The 25,294-nt window shown below is 51.0% G+C and overlaps 1 long non-coding RNA gene and 1 pseudogene across 1 annotated transcript; one reads left to right on the top strand and one right to left on the bottom strand.

Annotated features, from left to right (window-relative positions):
* LOC120381942 overlaps positions 1–25,294 on the top strand; it is a 131,245-nt pseudogene that overhangs the window by 76,805 nt on the left and 29,146 nt on the right.
* On the bottom strand, positions 9,702–14,601 carry LOC120381943. The gene is made up of 3 exons (XR_005588185.1): positions 14,542–14,601; positions 13,100–13,225; positions 9,702–9,720 (listed from the first exon to the last, which is right to left on the bottom strand). It is a non-coding gene; the product is annotated as an uncharacterized LOC120381943 (long non-coding RNA).

The raw sequence follows: 25,294 nt of genomic DNA, 5'->3' as shown, positions 1-25,294 counted from the left end.
GCTGTTACAGAACAAATGAACATAGAATCTCAGTGTGACATTCTATACCTTTGGGGGAGCGGCTGTAACCCCCATAATTCTCATTTTCATGTCATCGTGATCTTACATATAGAGCATGACTTGTAAGGTATCAGGGAAAGGATATGATCGGCTGAAAGTCATTTCTCTACCCATAGATGTAGACCATTCATGCATATGAAGTTATGAGAATTGTGCAGTGTGGTTGTCACTGTGCTGTAAGGTGGGGGAGTCAGCCAAATATTAGCTCCCCAGTGGCAACAGCAAGGAAAGTAACCAACACCCGGACAGGGTGATAAACAACCCATCGACAGCCATTGCTCAGCAAGGGAGCTACAATGCAATGACCCACCCGCATTAGGACCCCCCAGGGGAAGTGCTCAGAGTTGCTTGGAGACACACAGGGACGCTCCCCTGGCTCTCACGGGGGGGGGGGGCAAAGCCATGAGAGAAGAAAGGACATGATAAAAGGAGAGACATTTGCCAGGCTTTATCTCTCTCTGTCACCTACATCTACAGACACCCCCACACCAAGCAACTGAAGCGCTGATGAAAGGGGAGAGCCTGGCTGAAAAGCCACCAGCCAGCCTGTGGTGAGAAGCATCTAAGTTTGTAAGGGTACTGAAAGGGTTAAGATCAGCTTGGAATTAAAAGCAATGAGGAGTCCGGTGGCACCTTAAGGACTAACAGATTTATTTGGGCATAAGCGTTCGTGGGTAAAAAGCCCACTTCTTCAGATGCATGGAGTGAAAATTGCAGATAGAGGCATAAATATAGATTGGAACATGAAGTGACAGGAGTTACCGTACAAGGGGAGAACCAGTGTTGAAGGCTAATTCAGTCAGGGTGGATGTGGTCCTCTCCCCATAATTGATGGGGAGGTGTCAATACCAAGAGAGGGAAAATTGCTTTTGTCATGAGCCAGCTACTCCCACTCCTTATTCAAGCTCAAATTAATGGTGTTACGTTTGCAAATCAATTGTAACTCTGCAATTTCTCTTTGAAGTCTGTTTTTGAAGTTTTTTTGAATGGCTACTTTGAATTATTGGGTGTGAATGTGTAAATGTTATATTGACTATACAAGTCCCAAATAAAACACCAACCACCAAGCCCCTCCCCTGGTGGGGGGGGGGGGGGGGGAGAGTGCCAAAGACTGAGCCCCAGGGGGAGGAAAAACCAAAGCCTGAGGGATTCAGCCCTGGGTGCAGGGGGCTCAGACTTTTGGCTTCAGCCCCAGGACCCAACAAGTCTAATACCAGCCCTGGTGACCCCATTAAAACAGGGTCACGACCCACTTTGTGGTCCTGACCCACAGCTTGAGAACTACTGCTCCATGCTGAGGGGGGAGAGTTTTCCTGTTGGTGTAGTCAATCCACTTCCCCAGGAGGTGGCAGCTCTGTCATGGGGAGAAGCTATATCAGTGGGTGTGCAAGCTGTCGTGTTTACCACATTTAAGAAGTTTAATCAAACCCCATTTTTAAAACCACCTGTGGTCTGGGAATGGCAAAGGAGCTCGATGAAGCAGGGTCTGTCCTTCAAAGTCCTGGAGACCACGATTACATACTCCTGTTGTAATGGGGGTATAGCTCAGTGGTAGAGTGTTTGATTGCAGATCAAGTGGTCCTTTGTTCAAACCCAGGTGCCCTCTTAAAAAAAAGAAAAAAATTTTCATTTCCATTCTCCATTATGTTCAGGAGCTCCACCATACGAGGATGCTTGAAATGAATGTGAACACTCAACATTTTGCTGTCCAAATGCATAAAAACCTAGCAAACCTGTCCATCAGCTGAAATCAGTTCCAATCCTCTAAGTGTCTAGTTTATGTTTTCATCAATTAAACAAAGGGATCATTCCCTGAAGCAGAGCACAAGTTTGAAATACAGGCAGCATAGAGCCAATATTCATAATGTCAACTACAAAAAAATGATACACATCTAGAGAGCATCATTATATTCAGCCAATCAGAACCTCTCCATAGACCCCTTACACAACCACTTCTCTGTAATATTGGCTGCAAATATAGAACAGTGGTCGCAATGGTGATCTATACAGTTACAGATTATGTCAATAACATCACAGGAGGTGACACAGCATCAGTGAGTCTGATACTGGAATACTGCCTCCAGTTTTGGTGTCCTCATTTGAAAAAGATGTTGTGAAATTGGAGCTGTGGCAGCAAAGAGCCACCTAATGTTCTGAGGACTGGAAAAAATACCTTCTAGTGAGCTATTGAAAGAGCTCAACCTGATTAGCTTATCAAAAGAAGATTGAAAGGTGATTTCATTGAAGTGCCTTAATGGAGAGAAAAGATTGGGTATTTAAGGGCTCTTTAATCTAGCAAAGAAAGGCATAAGAAGACCCAATGGCTGGAAGGTGAAGAGAGACAAATTCATATTACAACTAAGGCACAAAAATTCAAACAGCGAGGATGATTCACCACAAGAACAAGCTACCAAGGAAAGTGGTGGATTCTCCATCTCCTGATGTCATTTAATGAAGACTAGATGCCTTTCTGGAATGTGTTTGCCTCAAAAGTAGCTATTGTGTCCTACAGGAGGCCTGTGATATGCAGGGGGTCAGATTAGATGCTCTAATGGTCTCTTCTGGCCATAAAGTCGACTAATTTCTGTAAAAACCGAGTGTAGCATTGGGAGCAGCATCTGATGTTTCCCTGTCTAGCCGGCTTGCTGCCTAGAACGAACGCTCCTTGAGTGGGGTGATCCACAGGGAGTAGCTCAAACCTCCAAAGTGCCTAGGCAGGGGCAGGACATTAGCACAGCAAGGGAGGGGTGTGGCAGTGATATCACAAAGGCCTTTTGCAGGACCTCAGCCTATTGGCCAGAGGTGGTGACCTCACAGAGAGATGCTGACATCAGGGAGGCAGGACAGGGATGAGGGAAACCTCAGAGACCCCTGTGGTTTTGCTTCAGCAAGTCTCCTTCTCCAGGTCTCTCTTTGAGGACTGAGAGAATATTCGGGTTCACGGACGTGAGCACCAGGAGGAATCTCTTTTGAGTTTTCTCCTTCCCTTTTCATGATTTTACTAGAAAACAGCCGTCCCTGTTTAGAAGGTAAGAGCCTCCTGGAGGTTTGAAAGCTGTTCAGTCTGGTCCATCTGGTGACAGCTGAATTCTAGGCATGGAAGACACGAGCTTAAGGAGACAGAACTTTATTCTGCACCTGGGATTTTGTCCCTTAGAATCACTGGGGACATTAGGGTTTGTTCTTTTTGCTTCCCCTCTTCCTCCCTCCTCTTTTTCTCTTGCTTCCTTTGTCCTTTTACCTGTTCCCCTCCCAACACCAGGAGGGTGTGTGTGTGTGTGTGTGTGTGTGTGTTGCGGGGGAGTGCTCTGCAGCTCCCACTGTGGGAGGTCCACCCAAAAATGTGGGGCTGAAATAGAGCTCGGGCAGTGATCCCATCAGTGACCTGGGCCATCCGTTGGGCTCGCTGGTGAGAACCCTCAGCCTCCCATCCTCAGTTTCTATCCCTGATTGGCTGAGCAGGGGGTTATTGAGAGGGACGAGACTCAGGTCCTTGTTGGTCTCTTAAGAGCAAGGAAATAAGTCAGACCCAGTTCTATGTTTGATGAATTTTGCTGCTTCTCTGCATTAATGGTCTCTGAGGAGAACTGCAACGTTAGAGAGAATTGTGAACTGCTCAAATACTTGCTGAATAATTACTATCACTGTTGTTGGTCCGGAGCTCATCAGAGCACTTTATTCAGGTCATTCACTGTCTGAAATTCAAGATCCGATGGTAAGTTTGAAAATCAGGGCTCTGGGGTTCTATTCCCAACTCCGCCACTGGCTGGGTGTGTGACCAAAAACAAGTCAATTCTCCTTTCTCAGCCTTAGCTTCTCCCTCTTTCAAGTAGGGATAATAATGATACGCTCATACCTACCTCACGGTGCGTGGAGGCAGGGTCGGCTCTAGGTTTTTTGCCGTTCCAAGCAAAAAAATTTTTGGTTGCCCCCACCCTCAGCCCTGGGGTCCCCCACCAGAGGTGCCTGCTAACCGAGCCCTGGGCTTCCCCCCACCCCCACAGCCCCCTGCCACCCCAGCCCTGGGCTCTCCCCGCCCCGACACCTGTGCCAACAACATAGGTTTGTTCCCAGTCCGCCCAGGCTGAGCTGCTCCCGTTTATACTCCATCTCCAGTCGGCGCATGCCCAGAGAGGGTGAGGGGGTGTGGCCTCTTCAGCCCACATGGCCACACAGTGCAGGGTGGATGCACCTCATCACAGACAGCATTTCCCAAATGTTGGGATTAGCTAGGAGATCTCTTCAGGAGTAACCTCCTGTAGGGACTGGGTCACAAATACCTTGGGAACCAAATACCTGGGCGTTTTCCTAGCTCGAATCACTTGCTGTGGAATTCTAGCCCTGGATCATCTGAGACAATGTTGACTTAAACAACTGAACTACCCTGTGACCATGTGCACTTACTTCGGTCAGTTGCACCCATTTGGGGTCTGCTGCTGTTCACCTTTTCAGAGTGGAGATTTAAACATACGACTGTTTCTTTGATAATATGTTCAACAGCTTGGAGTATTCTCTCCTGTTGACTGAACTGCATTTGAATTTTCTCCATGTCATTATGCAGGAATAGGGGGAAAAAAAAACCTGAAGTAAAAAAATGGTAATTTGTCTGAAATTTCCCAAAAAATCTGAGCTACATTCTGTCAAACAAAAGTAACATGCAGTTATATGACCAAGGAGCCTTCATGAAAGATAGAAAACCCATCTCACAGAGAGGTAGAAGACACTTTCATTTTAATTTAAAGTGAAATTCCAGACTAGGTTACATCTGATGTCTCAGAATCAGGATGAGAGATTCTCCCATGATCCACTGAAACCTGCTTCACCCAGCGCTTTCTCATGCATCCGACGAAGTGGGTATTCACCCACAGCTCATGCTCCAAACGTCTGAGAGTCTATAAGGTGCCACAGGATTCTTTGCTGCTTTTACAGATCCAGACTAACACGGCTACCCCCCTGATACCTCTCTCATTAGTGTTATTTACAGGAGTTTTAGCACCTTCATAACGGGAGAAAAAACAGCCGACCTTCCCAGAAGCAGCTTTGCCATTGAGGAAAAGGGATTTGAACGGTGCTTGGGATCCATTTGAAATCCTTCCAAGTCTGACACTTTCATCTCCTGCCAGACTGATTCTGATTTAGGATCAAAGACGTGTACAAGCACCATTCCCAAGCATGGACAGCCAAGAACATGACCCCACCAGACACGCTGGGAAGCGAAGGAATACAAAGGGGTGAACTGTGCATGGCTCAGGCACAAGGTAACAGTTCTGGGGTGATGGGGAAGGATGGAATGTCTGAGTCGCCTCATCTCCTTCCAGTGTCAGAGCCTAAAATGACCCTTATTTCCCTGACACTGCTCCAGCTCTTCATCATATTTAAATACATTTTAAATGAGAAAAAAAGTCAACAAAATAACTGCTGTTCTGCACAATCCAGGGTAATGTGAGAACAACTGGGAATGAGACAATGTCTCCTCAAAGAGGAACTTGACGTCTCTAATAGTAACTTTGCACTGGGAGGAGGAGTATAAATGTGAATCTCCAGGTTTGTTTAGAAAAGGAAATGTGATGATGGTTAGCTCAGACAGGAGGAAATGTGCAAGATAACTCCACCAACTATCCAAGGCCCATGTCTTTAGTGCAAGAATAGTTCTCTTTTTACATCAGGAAAGTGAACTCAAGCTAGCTAACTCCATGACAACCACAGTGATGAGACCCAGGTAGATTTTATCTCAACGTAGCTGGTTGAAGACACCCCCCATCTCCCCCACCTGGGGTGATGACATTCCTGGTAGAAAGGACACACACTCCCATGACTCGCAGGACAATGGAGTTGATACAAAGGACCACAGGATCCACCCCAAAGACAGGCGAGCTTCAAAAGTGGGCAACACTCACTACCTGGGAACTGTCAAAAGAATTAAAGAAAAAATCTCCTGACAGCTCTAGAGAAGGTTTTTATGAAGTTTATCTCCTTTACGGATTCTCTGATGTTTAGAAAGGCCTGAACTATGAGTGAAGCTTTTCCCACACTCGCAGCATTCATATGGTCTCTCTCCGGTGTGGACTCTGTAATGTGTAACAAGGGTTGAGCTCGAGAGAAGCTTTTCCCACTCACTGCATTCATAGGGTTTCTCTCCTGTGTGGACTCTCTGGTGAGAGATAAGAGAGAAGAGGTGAGTGAAACTTTTCCCACACTCACTGCATTCATAGGGTCTCTCTCCTGTGTGGATCCTCTGATGCATAGTAAGGTTTGAGCTCCGAGAGAAGCTTTTTCCACACTCGCAACATTCGTAGGGTTTCTCTCCCGTGTGGACTCTCTGGTGAGAGATAAGGGAGGAGAAGTGACTGAAACTTTTCCCGCACTCACTGCATGCATAGGGTCTCTCTCCTGTGTGGATCCTCTGATGCACAGTAAGGTTTGAGCTCTGAGAGAAGCTTTTTCCACACTCGCAACATTCATAGGGTCTCTCTCCTGTGTGTGTTGTCTGATGAGAGATAAGGGCTGATCTCTGAGTAAAGCTTTTCCCGCACTTGCAGCATTTGTAGGGTCGCTCTTCTGTGTGGATTCTCTGATGAGAGTTAAGGGTATATCTCTGAGTGAAGCTTTTCCCGCACTCACAGCATTCATAGGGTCTTTCTCCTCTGTGTATTCGCTGATGCCTACTAAGGGCTGAGGTACGATTGAAGCTTTTCCCACACTCACAGCATTTGTAGGGTCTCTCTTTCCTGTGGATTATCTCATGTTGAATAAGGGCTGAGCGGTAATGGAAGTTTTTCCCACACTCACTACATGTATTTTCTCGCTCTTCCATGAGGATTTTCTCCTGGGACGTAGTTTCCTTGAGGTCCCTGTGAGTTCCCTGACAATTAATGGGTTCATCCACTCTCTCCTCCGAGTGGTTTCCCTGCTCTCTCTCTGGTCTGGGGTAACTTTCACCAGCTTTTCCCTGCTCACGGGGGCTGGACACACTCCCTTTGGCTCTTCGCAGTAATTCCCCATGCGCTTCGGCGAGCTCAGCATCTTCCTGGTGAGGATTCTGCTCCTCGCTCTCCCTCACCACCCCATCACCTGCTAGAAGAGAGGAGAAATCTCAGAACTGGGGATGGAAAGGCGGAGAGCAAACCCAAGTGCTGGAGAGAGAGAAAATAAAAATCAGGGACTGAACTCCCCCAAACTCACCCCACAGGGGACAGTGGAGGGGATCAATTCTGCTCCCCACCCAGGACCGGCCTTTAGGGGGGGGGCGTACGGATGCCCCACCCAAGGGGGGGCCGGGCACAGGGTTTGGATTCCCACCTGACCTGCCGCCGAGAGGCTCGCTGGGCTGATGAAAGCGGCACAGGGAGCAGATAAGCAGCAGTGTGGGGGAGTGGGAGAGACCCAAGCTGCAGGGGGAAATTGGACGACCAGCCGTCAGAGTCAGGTGACTGCTCCGGAGCAGAGGGGCCCCTCTCCGCCCTGCTCCACGTGTGCAGCTGCTGCTGTTCCTGTCCCCCACCCCCCGTTCACCCCTGGAGTCGCCCCGTCCACCCCTGACTGGGAGCATCCTCCTGACTGCTCTGCAGGGGGGAGGTGCTGATTGATGGGGGGGGTGTCCCCCTCCCCCCCACCCGGGTACCCGATTTCCACTGAGCTGGGGTGATGGGACAGGGGGAATCTGCGTGTGCTGCTGCCTCTCTGGGGCCGGAGCTGCCGGCAGCTGCTTGTGTCTGAACAAGCCTAGTTCAGGCTCCTGAACCTGGGAACTTTCTTAAAGAGACAGCGCGCTCACTCACTCAGGCACATACTACCTTCACACACACACACACACACACACACACACCAGGGCTCCCTGCATCCAGGTCACTTCCCCACCTGGGCTGTGCTGAGACATCAGGAGCAGCTGCTCTCCTGCCCTCCCCTTACACGGCCTGCAGGGAAGGTGACCTGGGTGCAGGAAGCCCTGATGTCGCTCCTTGCTCCCCTCTCCCAGCCCCCCAGGGCTGCGTGGGGCGGGGGAGCAGCAGTCCAGTGGGGGAGCGAGCAGCAATGCCAGCTGCTTTGTGCATCCAGGTCAGGTTCCCCACTTGGGTGCAGGAGGGGGGTGCCGGGGTTAGAGGCAAAGGGGGCACAGTGCAGGGGTTGAGGGCACAGGAGAGTGGTGCAGGGGGTAGCAGTGAAGGGGTGCATAGAACCATAAAATATCAGGGTTGGAAGGGACCTCAGGGTGTATCTAGTCCACCCTTCTGCTCAAAAGTAGGACCAATTCCCAACTAAATCATCCCCAGCCAGGGCTTTGTCAAGCCTGACCTTAAAAACCTCTAAGGAAGGAGACTCCACCTCCCTAGGGAACCCATTCCAGTTCTTCACCACTCTCCTAATGAAATAGTTTTTCCTAGTATCCAACCTAGTCCTCCCCCACGGCAACTTGACGTCATTACTCCTTGTTCTGTCATCTGCTACCACTGAGAACAGTCTAGATCCATCCTCTTTGGAACCCTCCTTTAGGCAGTTGAAAGCAGCGATCAAATCCCCCCTCAGTCTTCTCTTCTGCAGATTAAACAATCCCAGTTCCCTCAGCCTCTCCTCATAAGTCATGTGCTCCAGCCCACTGATCATTTTTTGTTGCCCTCTGCCAGACTCTTTCCAATTTTTCCACATCCTTCTTGTAGTGTGGGGCCCAAAACTGGATACAGTACTCCAGATGAGGCCTCACCAATGTCGAATAGAGGGGAACGATCTGCTGGCAATGCCCTTATTTACAGCCAAAATGCCGTTAGCCTTCTTGGCAACAAGGGCACACTGTTGACTCATAGCCAGCTTCTCATCCACTGTAACCCCTAAGTCCTTTTCTGCAGAACTGCTTCCTAGCCATTCGGTCCCTAGTCTGTAAAAGTGAATGGGATTCTTCTGTCCTAAGTGCTGGACTCTGCACTTGTCCTTGTTGAACCTCATCAGGTTTCTTTTGGCCCAATCCTCTAATTTGTCTAGGTCCCTCTGTATCCTATCCCTACCCTCCAGCGTATCTACCACTCTTCCCAGTTTAGTGTCATCTGCAAACTTGCTGAGAGTGCAGTCCACGCCATCCTCCAGATCATTAATGATTGCGGCACAGGAGTGGAGTGCAAGGGCTGGAGTGAAGGGGGCACAGTGCAGGGCTCAGGAGGGGGCAGGTATTGGGGTGCACGAGGGGGGCAGAGGTTAGGAATGAAGGGGTGTAGGGATTAGGGGTGCAGGAGGGGGAGCAGGCATTTGGGGCAAAGGGACTCAGTGCAGAGATTGGGGGGAAGGGAACGTGGGTTGCCTAGGGAGCCCATGGGAGCCAGGGGCACCAAAATGCAAGTTTGCCCAGGGTGCCATTTCCCCAAGGCCGGCCCTGCCCACATCCCATCCAAACACTCAGTAGGAAGGGAGGGAGCTCCAGCCAAGGTGTCAATCATCATCTGTAGGAAGCCAGGAGTGAGATCTGCTGGGGACTGTCCTGAGCTCACAGAGTCTGGGTGGGGAATCCCAGCGGGTTCTCTCAGGCACTTACAGTTTCTGGGTTGGTTTAATGTTTCCTCACCTGTGCAGGGACTTCCCAGGATCTCGCTTTCCACTGAACCAGGGAGATCCAGGACCCATGGCTCTTCCCCTCGTTCCAGCTGGAAGATCACAGAGGTTGGGAAACTGGAAACCCTGCTCAAGGAAAGAAAACAAAGGAGATCAGGGAATTCATAGGCCATTTATCATCATAAAAAACATTCTATTAGTTTAACCCCAGTCCATTTTAAACAATAAAATCGCAGGGCCAGCTCCCCAGGTGCTCAAAGGTGCAGAACACTCTGCTTAGGAGGGATTTAACTATCCCCTTCTTGGGAAACACACACAGCCAGACACTCATTATCAAAGAGGCTCCTAAAAAACAGAGACTGGAGCTGCATTTCCCAGAAAGTGAAAACTCCAGACAGAGGGCAAGTGTCCCTGGCACTGCTTCTTGCTGACAGACAGGTCCAGAGCCAAAGAGAGAGTCCAGGGGAAGCTGGGAACAGGAAGCATGGGCTGGGGGGTTCAGTGGAGTAAGGAGTAGGAAGGGGAGGGTTATCACTGAAGGCAGGATCTCAGCAGCATTAGATGTCAGGAAAGCACATCCTGCGGCATTAGGGAACCTAGTGAGTCAGGTATAAAGGGAGGGAGCATAAAAAACACTGTGTGGAGAAAGCTGGCAAATTACATGGTGTAGTTCAAGAGCCACAGACCAATTCTTCTGCCAAAGGAGAATGTGAAAAATAAGAATCAGGCCATGTGACTTCAGGAGGGACAAATTCGAAGATCCAAAGAACATGCAGAGAAGAAAGACAGCGGCTCTTGCAGGTGGGGATGGAAAAGGAAGAGTCTCCGTGGTTCATGGAGCCAATTAGTTTGTTTTATCATTCATTGATCATTGTTATGGTCATCTCATATGTTATTTCAGATGTAGTCACTGTGTACGAAATAGATTTAAGTTGTAGGTATAGACAGAAGTAAGACAGGTAGAGCCCTGCATGGATAAAAAATTTATATCCGCATTCGATCTGCGATCCGCAAAAATGGCCCATGGATATCTGCAGATTTTCAGGGCTCTAGGAACAAAATTTGCACCCACAGACGAGCCACAAAAATGGTTCGAATTCTCCACCAGGAGACGTGATCAAAGCGAAGGGCTAAGGCAATGAATCCTAAAATCTTCTAATATAGGCTGGAAGGGACCTCAAGGAGTCATCTACTCCATTCCCATCGCCCTGCGGCAGGATCAGGTGTAAATATGCCAGAAGTTTGTCTGACCTGTTCTTAAAACCCTCCTGGGACAAGAATTCCACAACCTCTATTTGTAATCCATTCCAGCACTTCCCTATCCTTATCGCTGGAAAGGTTTGGTATTACCCACCCTCAACCTCCCTTGCAGCAGATCAAGCCAATTACTTCTCCTCCTACCTTCAGTGGACGTGACGAACAGTTAATCACTGCTCTCTTATAACCACCCTTGACATATTTGAAGACTGTTCTCAGTTCCCCACTCACTCTTTTCTCAAAACTAAACATGCCCAGTTCTTTCAACCTTCCCTCATAAGTCATGTTCGAGGACCAGGAGGGCGCTTTTTCCTTCTGAATGGAGATGCGCAAGGTGAGGTCAGAGAAAGGATGTTGGAGTAACGAGACAGGAGAGGATGACTAAGAGCTCTAGCTGCACGGATGGATAGGAAAGGCCAATTGTTAAGGATGTTACGCAAAAAGAAAATGCCAGGTGTACGCACAGCCTGGATAGGAGGCCCCAGAGGGAGCTCCGTGTGCACAGTTATGGGCCTGAGTGACAGGCAGCACAATGGTGCTGTCTGCGGCGGTAGAGAAAGAAGGTGGGGGGAGGGCTTGGGGGGAATATTAAGAGCTTTGCTTCAGCTGTTGATCTTTAGCTGATGGCTGGAGATCAGTGAGGAGATGAGAGAGAGAGAGAGAGAGAGGGGCCGAGATTTCAGTTGCGACAGAAGGAGACAGGCCAGAAGCAGAGAGGCAGAACTGTGAGTTAGGAGCACAGAGATGGTAGTTGAATGTGTGTGTGCGCGGATGAGATTCCCAGAAATAAGGTGCAGAGGAAGAAAAGAAGAGGCCCAAGGACAGAGCCCCGTGGAACCCAAACAGAAGGCTGGAACGGGGATCAGCCGGCTCATTCTAAATACACTCTAATGCAGCGACTGGAGGAGGATATGGACCTCTTGATGCCACCTGGCAGAGGGCACAGGGTGCCTAATGTTTTACTGGGTTCCCACGGACCAGGTACACGCATATTCGTTCACCCAAAGGGGGCGTGTCAGGTGTCTGTCGAGGAACTAGTTAGGTCGGTCTTAGGTAGCTCTTAAAAGCTTTGCCAGTCCAGCTCTATTGTTTAAGGCTGTGAAAAAGTGCACTCACACATGCGCACAGACGCACACCATCCAACATGGCTCTGCTGGCCAAAGCTCAATTACAGACACAGCTATAGCGGCAAAAGCATCCATTTTTTAAAACAGGAAACTAAATGCTCATAAGCTACATTAATGCAGAGTTAAAGTTGCCCAGTGCGGTCTCCTGCCTTACACCATATGGACAGTGAGTAAACTTAAACCTCTGCAGACCAGGAAATGAAAAGTTAATGTAAACTTTCCCCCAACCCTTAACCCTGTAGCTGGCCAGAACCAGTGAGAATGGTTCTGCATGAGCCGTGCAAAGGTTAACCAACTGCCACAGGGACTCAGGTATTCAGTTCAATGCAGCAGTAACGGGTTGAATTCTATGGTCTGTGATATAAAGGACGTCAGAGTAGATGACTTAATAGTCATATCTGGCTTTAAAATCTATGAACCTATAATCGATCCGAGGAAAGACTAAGACATTGTCTGTGCTGTGCTCACAGGTAGGAATCCCAGCATTTATCCGCATGCCTCCAGCTGTGTGCACTGGGCCAGCTGTAGCTGTGACTTGCTGATGGAGGGATGGGTTGGAGCAGCTGGGCAGAGCTGTGACTGTGCTATGCAGAGGGGGGCATGTGAAACTTGGGGGGCAATTCTGCCTCATTTCCATGCTGAGTGTTGTAGGCTTGGTCAGCAAAGGTGCCCAAGGGTGTGTTCTTGCCATGGGGAGTGTCAGCACCCTGGGGCGTATGTTCGAGTGATCTGTGGGGCTTAGTGAGGGGTAAGTGAAGGCAGTGACTCAAAAGGATAACTCAGGTTGAGGGCAAGGGGGTAGTAACACTGTGCAAGGCTCAGCTGGCCTGTGTGCAGGAGGTTCGGTACTGGAGAGCAGGCCAGGGGGAGGAAGCTGCTGTTTGCTATGATGGAGTTGAACCCGAATATTATCTTAGCAAAGAGAAGAACACGTTAGACATTGTGCTGTACTGCTCTGTTCCCAGAGCGCTCTGTAACAGGGGAGGAGAGGGCTAGTGTGGGTGTCTCTGGCATGTTGGGGTGATGCTGAAACAGGGCAGAGCAGAGGTGGCACTGGGGACTGGCATGAACCTTAACTCTGCATTTCTCCTTCTAAAAACTGAGGGAACAGGAATCCTTACCCAGCGAGGTCACAGTCTCACAGTTCTCCTCCATGACGGCTCTGCAGAGGCTCTCCGAGTGGGGTCCAGCAGAGCCCCCTCTTCCCTGGTGAAATACACAGCCACCTCCTTGAAGGTCACCGGCCCCTGGAAGAGCAAGAGCCCAACACTCAGGACCTGCTGCCCCACTCACAGCCCCACTATTCATGGAGGAAAGGAGCCAATCAAATGGAAGCTCTGAGAGAGTCAGCAGAGTCCTATCCCCACACTGCTGAGAGCAGCCAGGAGACATCTGGGTGAGGGGACGAAGTGAGAGCCCCTTGTCTCTCCCAGCAGATCCACCACAGACCTACTAGCCAGAGGCTGATACAGGAGATGGAGCCCCCAGTAGGGTCCAGGCACAGCCCCATGGTAGGGAACCCAACACCCTCCCCACTGCCAGCAGCTGGATGTGAGGGGCTGGGACATCTTCCCTACACCTCCCTGCTGGGTGCCCCCTTTCCATGTCACACCAGCCCCTGGCTCGCAGGTTGAGGGTTCAGCCCTGGAAATCTGGTCAGTTTTCCCAGCCCCGCCCAGGGAGTTGCTTTGTCTGTTTCCTGTTTCACAAATTAGGGAATTTTCTCCCCCAACACCCAAGTGTTTGTTCTGAGGATCTAGGCCCATGTTAACATAAGAACGGCCGTACCGGGTCAGACCAAAGGTCCATCTAGCCCAGTATCTGTCTACCAACAGTGGCCAATGCCAGGTGCCCCAGAGGGAGTGAACCTAACAGGCAATGATCAAGTGATCTCTCTCCTGCCATCCATCTCCATCCTCTGACGAACAGAGGCTAGGGACACCATTCTTACCCATCCTGGCTAATAGCCATTTATGGACTTTGCCACCATGAATTCATCCAGTCCCCTTTTAAACATTGTTATAGTCCTAGCCTTCACAGCCTCCTCAGGTAAGGAGTTCCACAAGTTGACTGTACACTGCATGAAGAAGAACTTCCTTTTATTTGTTTTAAACCTGCTGCCTATTAATTTCATTTGGTGACCCCTAGTTCTTGTATTATGGGAATAAGCAAATAACTTTTCCTTATCCACTTTCTCCACATCACTCATGATTTTATATACCTCTATCATGTCTCCCCTTAGTCTTCTCATTTCCAAGCTGAAGAGTCCTAGCCTCTTTAATCTTTCCTCGTATGGGACCCTCTCCAAACGCCTAATCATTTTAATTGCCCTTCTCTGAACCTTTTCTAGTGCTAGAATATCTTTTTTGAGGTGAGGAGACCAAATCTGTACACAGTTAACAAGTCCCAGCAGGTTTGTCACACACTGTCCCACTCCCTTTCCTCACCCAGGGTATTCCCTGCCCCCTCCAGCCCTAACTCCCCAGAAGTTGCCACCTCTTCAGTATTTCCTGCCCCTCCCCCTCCAGCAGGAACCCACCAGCAACCCCCCAATAACCCCTACCTGAGGTGGCTCCACTGCAGCCATTTCTCCTGTCCCATGGGAGGCTGGGACGAGCTGGAGCGAGAGGTGGGCGTCATTCTGCAGCCTGGCAGGGCGAGAAGGGCAGTTATGGAGGTTTCAGAACAGGCTTCAGTTCAGTTCACATCACGATTCCCCCAGGCCCTTTCCCTGGGGACAGAGATTGTAGATTCTGCCAGGCTGGGAACATGCTCAGTCCCCACAGTGCAGCACAGACCTGGCCCCCGGCCCCTCCTGTCCCCCTTGTGCTCCCCCCAGCAGCAGGAACAAACCAAGACATTTTGAAGCCCTCCCAGCAACAGGGTGTGAACCAAACCCTGGACCAGACCAGACCCAAAGGAGCCCCCTTGGGGGTCCCCTGACCCTGCCCCAGGGCAGCGCCCGCCTGCCGCCGGGGGAGCAGGGAGCGTCCGGGGCTGGTTCTTCCAATCTCGGCCCCGCCCCTCGGTCCCCGGGCCGTGACCCTGGGCCGGGAGGCTGCAGTGCGGGTGCGGGGGGGGGGGGGTCAGAGATCTGGGAACCTGCCCCCCCCTCTAATTTCCCCTCCCCTCCCCTAGCGCCCTGCCCGGGCTGGAGGCCGGGGTCTGCCCGTTCCCGGGGCTCCCCGCGGCTGCCCGCTCCGCCCGTGCGGGAAGGGGGCACCGGGCAGGGGACCCGCTTCACCCCGGTACCGGGCACAGCAGAGCCGGGGCGGCTCAGACTCGCTGCGGGAAGGATCCTCCCGGCCTCAGCGCGGCAGCAGCTCCGGGCCCCGGGGGCAGCGATGGGGGCACCGCGCAGAGCCGGGACCTGCCCCGCCCCGGGCTCCGTCACCGGGAGCCTCAGCAGAGCCCGGGGGGCGGGGCCCAGCGGGAGAAACCCCCCCCCGGCCGGGCCCCCCCGCACAGACACCGCCCCCCCCCCGGGGAGCAACAGCTGCTGAAACCCTCCCTTACCTGGGCTGCGGAAACGGCCCCGGGGCAGGCTGGGCGATGTAGTTCCGGACTCTCCCGGAAGCGGAAGTGACGTTGGCAGAGGAGCCAGAGCCGGGCTGCGAGGGAGCGTTGGGCGCTGGGGCTCTGCTCGCGAGGGGCCCTTGGAGCCTCTCCCGGGCCGGAGAAGGGTTGGTGCCAGTTGGAGCTCTGGGCATGCGCAGATCGCGGCGGGAGAGCCCTTCATTAACCCCCCCGTGCCCGGCCTGGGCTCCGCCCGCCCCGCTGCGAAGCTGCAGCCTCCAGGCCCCGGAGCGAGCCCCGGGGGCGGGGCCGGGCGGTGACTCTGCCCCAGTGTCCGGGGAGGGGAGGACCCGGCACCCCCCCGGGCTGGGGGGTGAGACCGGGCGGGGGCGGGCGGGAAATGTCGGTGCCGCCCGGACATGGCCGGGGGGGGGGCAGGTGACCCCCGAGGAGCGGGGAGAGAAAGGGGGGGGCTGAGATCCCCTCGGATTTACCGCTGCCCCCTCCCGTGGGGACCCCCCTCCTCCCCCGTCCTGTCCCCTTTCTCCCTAGAGAGCCACGAGCAGCGCCCAGGGTGACCCCCCCTCCCCCAACCCCTGAGAAGTTCCCTGTCCCCCGACTGTGCCCCATTTTCTCTCCCCTTCGCCAGTGGCCAGTTCAGGTCTCAGGTTTGGGGGTTTCCCCCATTTCCAGCTGCAGGGATTTGTCCTTGTGCGGGTGGGAAATGGTTCCCCCGAGGGATTCCTGAGCTGGGCAGAGGGTGAATGGGCAGAGCTGGGGGGGCCCTGAGACAGGGACACCTCTGGGCTGGGCTGGGGGGGCCACTCTCTGCTGGCAACGGGGCCTGGGAAGGGCCAGGAAGGGGAGGGAGGAGCAAGTGTCCCCCATGGAGACGGCCCAGCCCCAGGTTTCCCAGTCCAGCTACTTCCCCTCCCCCACCTGCCCAACCCAGCAGCCCCCCCACCACTTGCTAGTCACATTCCCAGACCCCACTGCCAGCCCCTCCCCACTGATAGTGACTTTGTGACTCCAGCCCCACTCCTGTCCCCTGTGAAAAGACATCACCCAGGGCTCCCTGCCGGCCATGTGAATGTGGGGCAAGAAGAATCCCTCCCATTCTGTTGTTGATTCAATATCCTTCTATAATCCCCTCCAAGTTCCCATCTTTTCTCTTCAACTGTTAAATGGTGACACAAAATCTCCCAGAGGTTGGTGCTTCTCTCTTACATTGGCAAATATTTAGTTTGTGCCCCATTTTCTCCTCAGTTCTGAAATACTGATATAAAATGCTCAAAAATCTTCCCGCTTTTCTCTCCAGGTGTGTGATTGAGATCAGGGCTCTTATCGTACTGAGCATGTCCCTGTTCTGACAGCTGCTGCAGAGACCCCAACTGAGATCTGGGCCCTGTTCTGCCAGGCACTGAAGAGACCGCAGGTGAGATCAGACCCCACTGTTGTGCCAGGTAAAACTGAGACCTGGACCGAGATCACGGCCCCCCCCTTGTGCCAGGCAGCGCACGACTATGACCTAAACAGCTGCATCCATTGTGCTGGGCACTTCAGAGACCTTGACTGAGATCTGTGTCCCCGTTGGGTCTGGCACTGCACTGACCCCAACCCAGATCACGTCCCACCACTGTACTGAGCACTGCACAGACCCTGGCAGAGATCCTGCCCTCACATTTTACCAGTTGCTGCAGGGGCCCTAAACAAAATCTGGGATCCTGTAATGCCGGGAGTTGCAGAGTCCCCAACTGAAGTCAGGCCGCTGTTGTGCAGGGCTCTGCACAGACACTGACCAAGATCAGGGTCCCCATTGTGACAGGTGCTGAAACGGGTATCTCTACTCTGCCATTAAAACCCCCCAGCTGGCCCATGCCAGGTGACTCAGGCTCACGGGCCCAGGCGAAGGGGCAGTCTAATTGCAGTGTAGATGTCTGGGCTTGGGCTGGGGCCAGGCTGTAGGACCCTGTGAGGTGGGAGGGTGCCAGACCTTGAGCTGCAGCCCCAGCCGGAACATGGACACCACAATGAAACAGCCCCACAGCCTGAGCCGTGTGAGCCCAAGTCAGCGGGCACGGGCCAGCCGCCGGTGTCTGACTGCAGTGTAGACATGCCCACAGGGACAGAGGCCTTGCCACAAAAAGCTCAAAAGCTAAATAGGCCAATGGTGTGGGAGGCGACTCTCCATTTTACAGATGGGGAAACTGAATCTCAGAGAGCTGAAGTAATTTGCTCAAGTTTCCATGGACAATTTGGGGCAGAACCCAGATTGTTTGAATTCTTGCCTCTCCCCTTACCCCCCCCCCCCCAAAAAAAAAAATGGAGATATACCAATCTCCTAGAACTGGAAGGGACCTTTCAAGGTCATCAAGTCCAGCCCCCTGCCTTCACTAGCAGGACCAATTTTTTTTGCCCCAGATCCCTAAGTGGCCCCCTCAAGGATTGAACTCACAACCCTGGGTTTAGCAGGCTAATGCTCAAACCGCTGAGCTATCCCTCCCCCCAGCTTGTGTGTTTGCCTTGCATTGGCTTCCAAGGGAGACTGTGGAATTTCCTTCATTGGAGGTTTTTAAGACCAGGTTAGAGATACACCAGTCTGGGAATGTCTATGGATACTTGGTCCTGCCTCATCACAGGGGGCTGGAGTAGACGCCCTCTCAAGACCCCTTCCAGGCCTACACTGAAATAATTCTCTTTTGTGTTGTGTCCTGTTCTACGCTGAGCTGTTTTGCGTGGGGCCATTTGGAACTGTGATGGCACCATGTTGTGTAGCAGTTTTATGGTGCATTGTTTTGCCTCAGCTTGTTTGGTGCCTGTGCTGTGTTGGATTGAGTTGAGCTATTTTCCATTGTGTGCTTTTGTTCTAAGGTGTGTTAGTTTGCATTGTGTTGCTTTCTTCTCCTTAGTATTGTGTCATTTTATGCTGTGCAGTGTAGTTTTTTGTTGTTGTTGTTTTTTGAATGGCCTGACACCATGTTTTCATTTGGTTTTTCTCTGTATGTTGTTTTATACTTGTATATCGCATGGCATCCTAGACATGTAGGGCTAGATAGGACCTCAAGATGTCATCAAGTCCAGCTCTCTCTGCCGAGGCAGGACCAAGTATCTGTAGATTATCTCTGACAGAGCTTTGTCCTACCTGTTCTTAAAAACTTCCATGGACAGAGACTCCCCAGCCCCCCTTGTAAGACTATTCCAGAGCTGACCTGCCTTAGCTCTGGGGACACCCACACAGATTGTAGTGGTGAGCAGCTCTGGAGAGAGAGGAGACCCCAGTGAGTGGGCAGCTGGGTAAAGAGACTAAAGTTGGGAGGAGAAACATTGACGTGTCCAAGGTCACCCAGGCTGTCTGTGACCGAGCTCGAAATAGAGCCCAGTTCTAGTGCCACCGTACTGCTGTTTTGGGCACTGAAGGTCTCTGCCACCCTGGTGTTTTAGGCACTAGTGCAAACCTTTAGTACAGATAGAATTTACACTAGTGCACTCTGATTGGCACTGGTGCACCATGTCCCTGTTTGAAGGCTTGCAGGGGATAGGGGAGGGGGGGCAGTGACCTCCCTGAGGCCTGGGTCTGGCTGAACAGTGCAGCTGGGAAGGGAGGGGCAGCAGTGAGTGCTGGAGGTATGAGCCAGGAGCACAGCCCCACAGGGCTGGATACTGACTTCTCCTGACCCATGACCCACATGCCCAGCTGTGTGCAGGGACCACAGTTGAGCTGCCTGCCAAGACAGCCTGTGCATCCATGGACAAACCACCTCTTCCTGCAGCCTAATACAGTGGGGTCTGGGGACCTTTCCAAGCTGCGGGTGACGGGGCTCTGGAGTTACCGGGGTCTGTTCCTGGCTCCGTCCCTGACCTGCTTGGTGACCTGGGGGAAGTCACAGCCCCTCTCTGTTTGCCTCCGACCCATTGTCTACTTGGATTGTGATCTCTTTGGAGCAAGGACTGTCCCTCTCTGTCTGTGCAGTGCCCAGTACAATGGGGCTGCTGATCTGAGTCAGGTTCTCTGCCATGTGCTGCACGATGGGGCCCTGATCTCCATCAGTGTCTGTGCAACACAAAGCACAGCTTATAGACTCTCAGACTTTAAGGGCAGAGGTGTATTTCAGATGAGGTCTCATCGGTGCCTTGTATAACAGTACTAACCCTTTCATGTATAGCTCAGTGGTTTGAGCATTGGCCTGCTAAACCCAGGGTTGTGAGTTCAAGCCTTGAGGGGGCCATTTAGGGATCTGGGGCAAAAATCTGTCAGGGGATTGGACTAGATGATCTACTGAGGTCCCTTCCAACCCTAATAATCTATGATTCTATGTGTCTGCTGGAAATACCTCACCTGATGTATCCTAGGACTGCATTAACCTATTTCACGGCTGCATCACATTGGCAGCTCATAATTATCCTGTGATCAAGCAGTCTCCTCCTCTGTCACTTCCAATTGACAAATTCCCCAGCTTATTGCAAAATTATGCACTTAGGGACTAACAAGTTGAATTTGTGCACTATTGATTTTCATCCCATTTCTATTACTCCAGCTTTCAAGGACATGCAGATTTTCTTGTATGATTTTCCTGTCCTCCTCCATATTGGCAAGTGTTGAGTAAGATTGGTCCCAAGACTGATCTGAGGAACTGCACTAGTAACTCCCTCCAGCCAGACAACTCACCCTTCAATATGACCCCCTTGTAGACTCCCCTTTAACTAATTCTTTATTGACCTTTTGGTTCTCATATTAATCCCCATCGTCTCCAATTTAACGAATAGTTTCCCATGTGGGACTATATCAAAAGCCTTACTGACATCCAGATCAGGTTTCTGTGGCACGATCTACCTTTTGTAACACCATGTTTTATTTATTTATAGTGCTGAAGGCTGGGAGGAAGTGTTAGCAGTAGGCTGAGAATGGCCATGTGGAGGTGGGGGAGGGGATGGCAGACAGTGGGGAGGCAGGGGGATGCGGCAGTGGAGGTGTATGTGGGATTGTGTTTTGTAGGAGTCCATGTCTCTGCTCCCTGTGGCCGTGGCTCGTTCCGTACCAAAGCAGCATGTCAGCAGAGCAGACGCACACACAGTAGCTCTGCCTGGAACATGCAGCATTCACTGCCAGACGGGCTGGGCGATTTTTCACGGACCCTGCTTGATATGCCTGGCTGGGGTGGGTTCAGTTGGGCGGGGGTCTGGGCTCTGATAGTTTGCGATGTTCCTTTTTGCATAGTCAGTTCTTTCCAGTTATTGTTTTACCCCCGCCTATGCCAGAGGCCGCTCTCTTCGTAACTTGCTTCGGTTATTTCACTTCCAGTTTTTAAATGGGATCTAAGAATTGCAAAGCTGAATGAAAGATGACCAAACAGAACCATTTGAATGTTGGCCCAGAGCTGGTAGAACGGTACCTAGTGTCGGTCGGCTGTAATGACCGGGTTCCCTACAGCGTTTTCTGGTGGGGAGGATAAAGCAACGTCAAAGAGCCAAATGCGCGTTTGAGGGCGAAAGGGCTCGTCAGGTGTTTGCTGTCTAAGGAACATGTCACCGGCCAGGGCCTGCAGTCTGTCAGGAGAGGTGCGCTGGGGTGTATTTAGGAATCTGAAAATAAAAGGTGAAGACGGCTGGGTCACAATATCCAATGAAATCTTGCAAACAATTATACAAATGGACCCTACTGCTGTTAAAACAACATGGTATTAATACTGATTCAAAACTGACATTAAAATTAGGAGAGAAACGCATGAGAAATGAACTGACACCTACTTACCATTTCTTAATGCCTACAATTTTGACACTCCCTCACAGCATCTTTTTTTCAAAGCGATGCACAGCACACAGTCAAGTTAATGAATGAAAGCACACCCATTATTGACTGCTTTGTGCTGCATGAGCATCTGATTAAACACCTAATTACAACTGTACCACTGTAAGTGGAAATGTATCAACCCAGCTTAGCTCCAAGGTGTTTAGATGGGAATGAAAAGTTTCTAAATTAAATACATGGCAGAATGGTTAATGGGGAAAATACACTGAAATGCCTCTACCCCGTCCTGTTGACTTCTTCTCCGAAACCCCCCATGAGTTCTGGCCTCTTGGTCAACTCATCTCCCAGTCCCCCATCAGCTGTGCCCTCTCCCAACCTAACCCATTTCTATTGCAATTCTTCACCCTCCTCATCCAGGCAGGGGGTTGGCGCTGCAGCCCCTAAAGTACCTGCGTTAATCACTGTCTCTCATTCTAGGGCTATTTAGATTTCAGGGAACGATTCAGAATTACTGACTCTGGGAGGTGGGAGAGAGGAGAGGCTGAGAGAGCGTTTGCTCTTACGGCCACGTTCAACTCTGGTAGCCTCCATGTTACCTCATCCTCCACCCTCCCCCGTGTGTCTCTGCTCATGTCAGTGTGTCACCTGATCATAATGCCACTGGCTTCAGCAGAGCTCCTAGACAGGAGCTACATCACGAGGGGGTTACAGTACTGAGAGTGAAATACATCACAGGGAGGGTGTAATTCTCCTGAAGTGAAATGTTCCAGTCTAGGAAGTGAAAGACTTCAAGTACTTCATTACTTAAAATTATGCTTGAAAGGATTGGATTTTTATGAATAAATTGCAGCAAATGTTAATTTCACTGTACACACACACACACACAGATGAAAAAATATTTATATAGGTAATATACAGAAATGCTTCTGGAAAAAGTGGAGTTTGATTTAAGGATATTTACACTGTATATTTTGGGTGTGACATTCACAATTTCTCTTTGAACAGTTATATGATTTGGCTTTTGGAATCTGAACAGTTACTGTTATTAAATAATTGTCTGATGACCCCCATAACTTCCCACAGCTCTGAACATTGAAATTGTAAACATTGAAAAAAGGGCTTAAAAATAAATATCGCTATCTATTGAAATTAAAAGAAAGAAATAGACACAATGAATTTTGTCAAACCCACTTAACAGCAATTGCAATATGCTAGGGGATGGAAATTCACAACTAAGGCACCAACCTTAATTCTGCCCTGTAGTGACACCAGGCAATTGCCGTAGGGCTACGAATTAGGCATTTTAGTGTATATTGTTCCAGATTACAAATTAGTATGATCTAAAGACACATGAGATCTTTTCCTCAGGATATCAACGTCACTGGGTTGTTTCTCTTAGTGGTAATTCCCAGAAGTGAACAGATTAATAACATTATCAGTTATGAAGTGGCCATTTCAGATTTCTGGGGAGTGTCTTATTTTGCACTAGGGGCCAGGTCCTTGGAGAGACGGAACATTGGTTGCATTTAACTTCTCCATGCTCAGCAGCTTCTGGAATTTGGTTCAAAGTATTTACATGATTCCCTGCCCTGTTCTTAAAAGTGCTGCTTTAGAAAGTGGGAAGGGCAGGAACTGACTGCAGGATCAGTAGCTGAGTCCCTTAGATATTTATAGCTCATCGGAAGGAGGACGGGGTTTGATGGGTGTCTGGGGATTTAATAATAAACACACAAATATCATTGTTCTTAGTGAATTTTCATCTTCTAATTCCCATAACCCACTAATTATCCTGGCTGCCCCCGGCAGTCTGGGGAGGAGAACTAGTAAACTCCTGTGGCCAGTGTGGAACCGAAGGCACAAGGATCTTTCAGTGGCTGACTCAAAGTCACCCAGAGGAATTTCACTTCACTGGATAAAGCCCTAGTTGCTGAGATCTGCAGAGGGGTGGGAGGTGAATTCCATCCCCATTCTTGGGCATAGACCCCCTCCAATTCTCACCTGATCTCAGACACTACCCCAACCTTCCCTGCAGTGATGGACCCACTTGATGCTGCCAGAGCCATCTGCCATGGGACCTGGAGAGGACAGAGGCCCAGCTCCAGAACTGCTCCCCCTGCCCACAGCCCCCAAGCTGTGCTAGAGTTGCCCTGACTTTCCAATCTGCAGATCAGTCCAGGTGTACCCAGCCCGTGCACCCACACACAATCTTTGTGACAACAAACATCCCAGGATTGGGAAAGACCATCTGGGGCTGGCTGCAGTCTCCCGTTGCTGCTGTGAGGGGAATGGGGTGGTCCTCATAGAGGATACAAACATACCTGGGGCAGAAGGGAAATGTAGTTTCTTCCAGGGGTTTGAAATGTTTGGTTTAGAGTCCTGAGCTCTGTCTTCCTGTTTGTCTCCTCCTGCCACTTTCAGATCTCTTGGAGAGACAAGGTGGGGGAGGTAATTTTTTTAGAACCAATTAAAAATACCTCTTTGCTATCCTGGGACTAACATGGGTACAACAACTTTCCCCTTTGTACCCTCCCCATCACACCTCCCCTTAGCTGAGACTGTCCCATGTGATAGGAAAATAAGGGTTCAGTCCTGTCGCTGGATTGGGTCTTGCCAGCACTAACAGGAGTGAAAGCCTGTGTGCATTAATGACAGCAGCAGCTCTGGGACTCGACACATAGGGAGAAGAGATGGGAGTGAGCAGGTTGTGTTTGTGCCAGGTGTGAGTTACTCATGTAGAATTCTGCACCGCTGCGTGCGCACAGATTTCACGTCCAGCGCAGAATTCCTTTTTTTTGGCTTGAAGAAGATACGTTCTGCCTGAGAAGTGCTACAGTTCTGCGTTTCACCCACCAGAGGCCCCTGTGGCACCAGAACAGGCAGCAGCCAGCTGGGTTCATCTTGGTGGTAATTTGTTCCCTGAGCTATACCCCAAATGGGAGGAGAGTTATTGGGCGCAACTGGGGAGAGTCCTGAGAAACGGCTGCCGCTGGGGGTGGGGACAGGGTGGTCATTCTCGCCTCGCAAGAGGGTGGAAAGGGCACAGGAGGAGCAAGTGTCCCCTATGGAGACTGCCCAGCCCCAGGTTATCCAGTCCCAGATGCTTCTTCCCCCGCCGTACCCCAAACCTCTTCACCCCTCCAACCATCAGTTGCCAGGCTTCCCTCGCTGCGAGCCCTTCCTGACTGCAGAGACCCTCTGAGCCAGTCGTGTGTCAGGGCTCAGCCCTCTGGCTGTGTCCTCAGGGCACTTTCTTCCTCTCTCGGGCACCATGCCACAGGGCCCCACAAATCTACATTGCTCAGGCTTTGGCTTCAGCCCCGGGTGGTGGGGCTCAGGGCCCTGGACTTCAGCCCCATGCGCTGGGACTGGAGCTTTCTGCCCTGGGCCTCAGTGAGTCTAATGCTGCCCTTGCTTGGCCCCTGCCCTGAAACCTGCTAGCGGCCCCCAGGACCCCTAGTTGAGAACCACTGCCTTACCCCACGAATCACAGCAATGTTCAGGTTACTGCCAGTCATAGAATCATAGAGTCTCAGGGTTGGAAGGAACCTCAGGAGGTATCTAATCCAACCCCCTGCTCAAAGCAGGACTGTTGCCGCCCAGACGGCCCGAGGGAGGCAACAGCGGGGTTCGTTGCCCGGTGTCGTCGCACTAATTAACACACCAGGATGGAGAAGCAAACCAAGTTTATTTGAGCCCAAATAAGGTGCAAGTGAGAAATAGCAATCTCAAATCCTACACACCCACACGCAGGCGGGGTCCCAGCATTTATACCCCCTTGTTTTTCTTTATCTGTACTTTTCCACTGTGTGGGGGCTACTTTCTCCTGCATATAACTTTAATTACAGCATCTGCTTTCCGCCTATCTTATCTAGTATTGGCTGCATTTAGTACCAACTGGCCTTGCAGCTGCTAGCAGTCAGCACATAGCACAAGAGGTTACAAAAGTTTAGTAAGGCTAACAGCAGCACTTCACATAGAGGTACTTTGGTTCACATAGGCCCAGAGCCATTCTCCTGAGTTATCTATGCCTAGTGACACCAACAGGACCAATCCT

This window comes from Mauremys reevesii, linkage group 14 (genome assembly GCF_016161935.1).
Source record: "Mauremys reevesii isolate NIE-2019 linkage group 14, ASM1616193v1, whole genome shotgun sequence".
Lineage (NCBI taxonomy): Eukaryota > Metazoa > Chordata > Testudines > Geoemydidae > Mauremys > Mauremys reevesii.
Note: the sequence above shows the minus strand (reverse complement) of the source record. Positions and strands in the feature narration are given on the sequence as shown.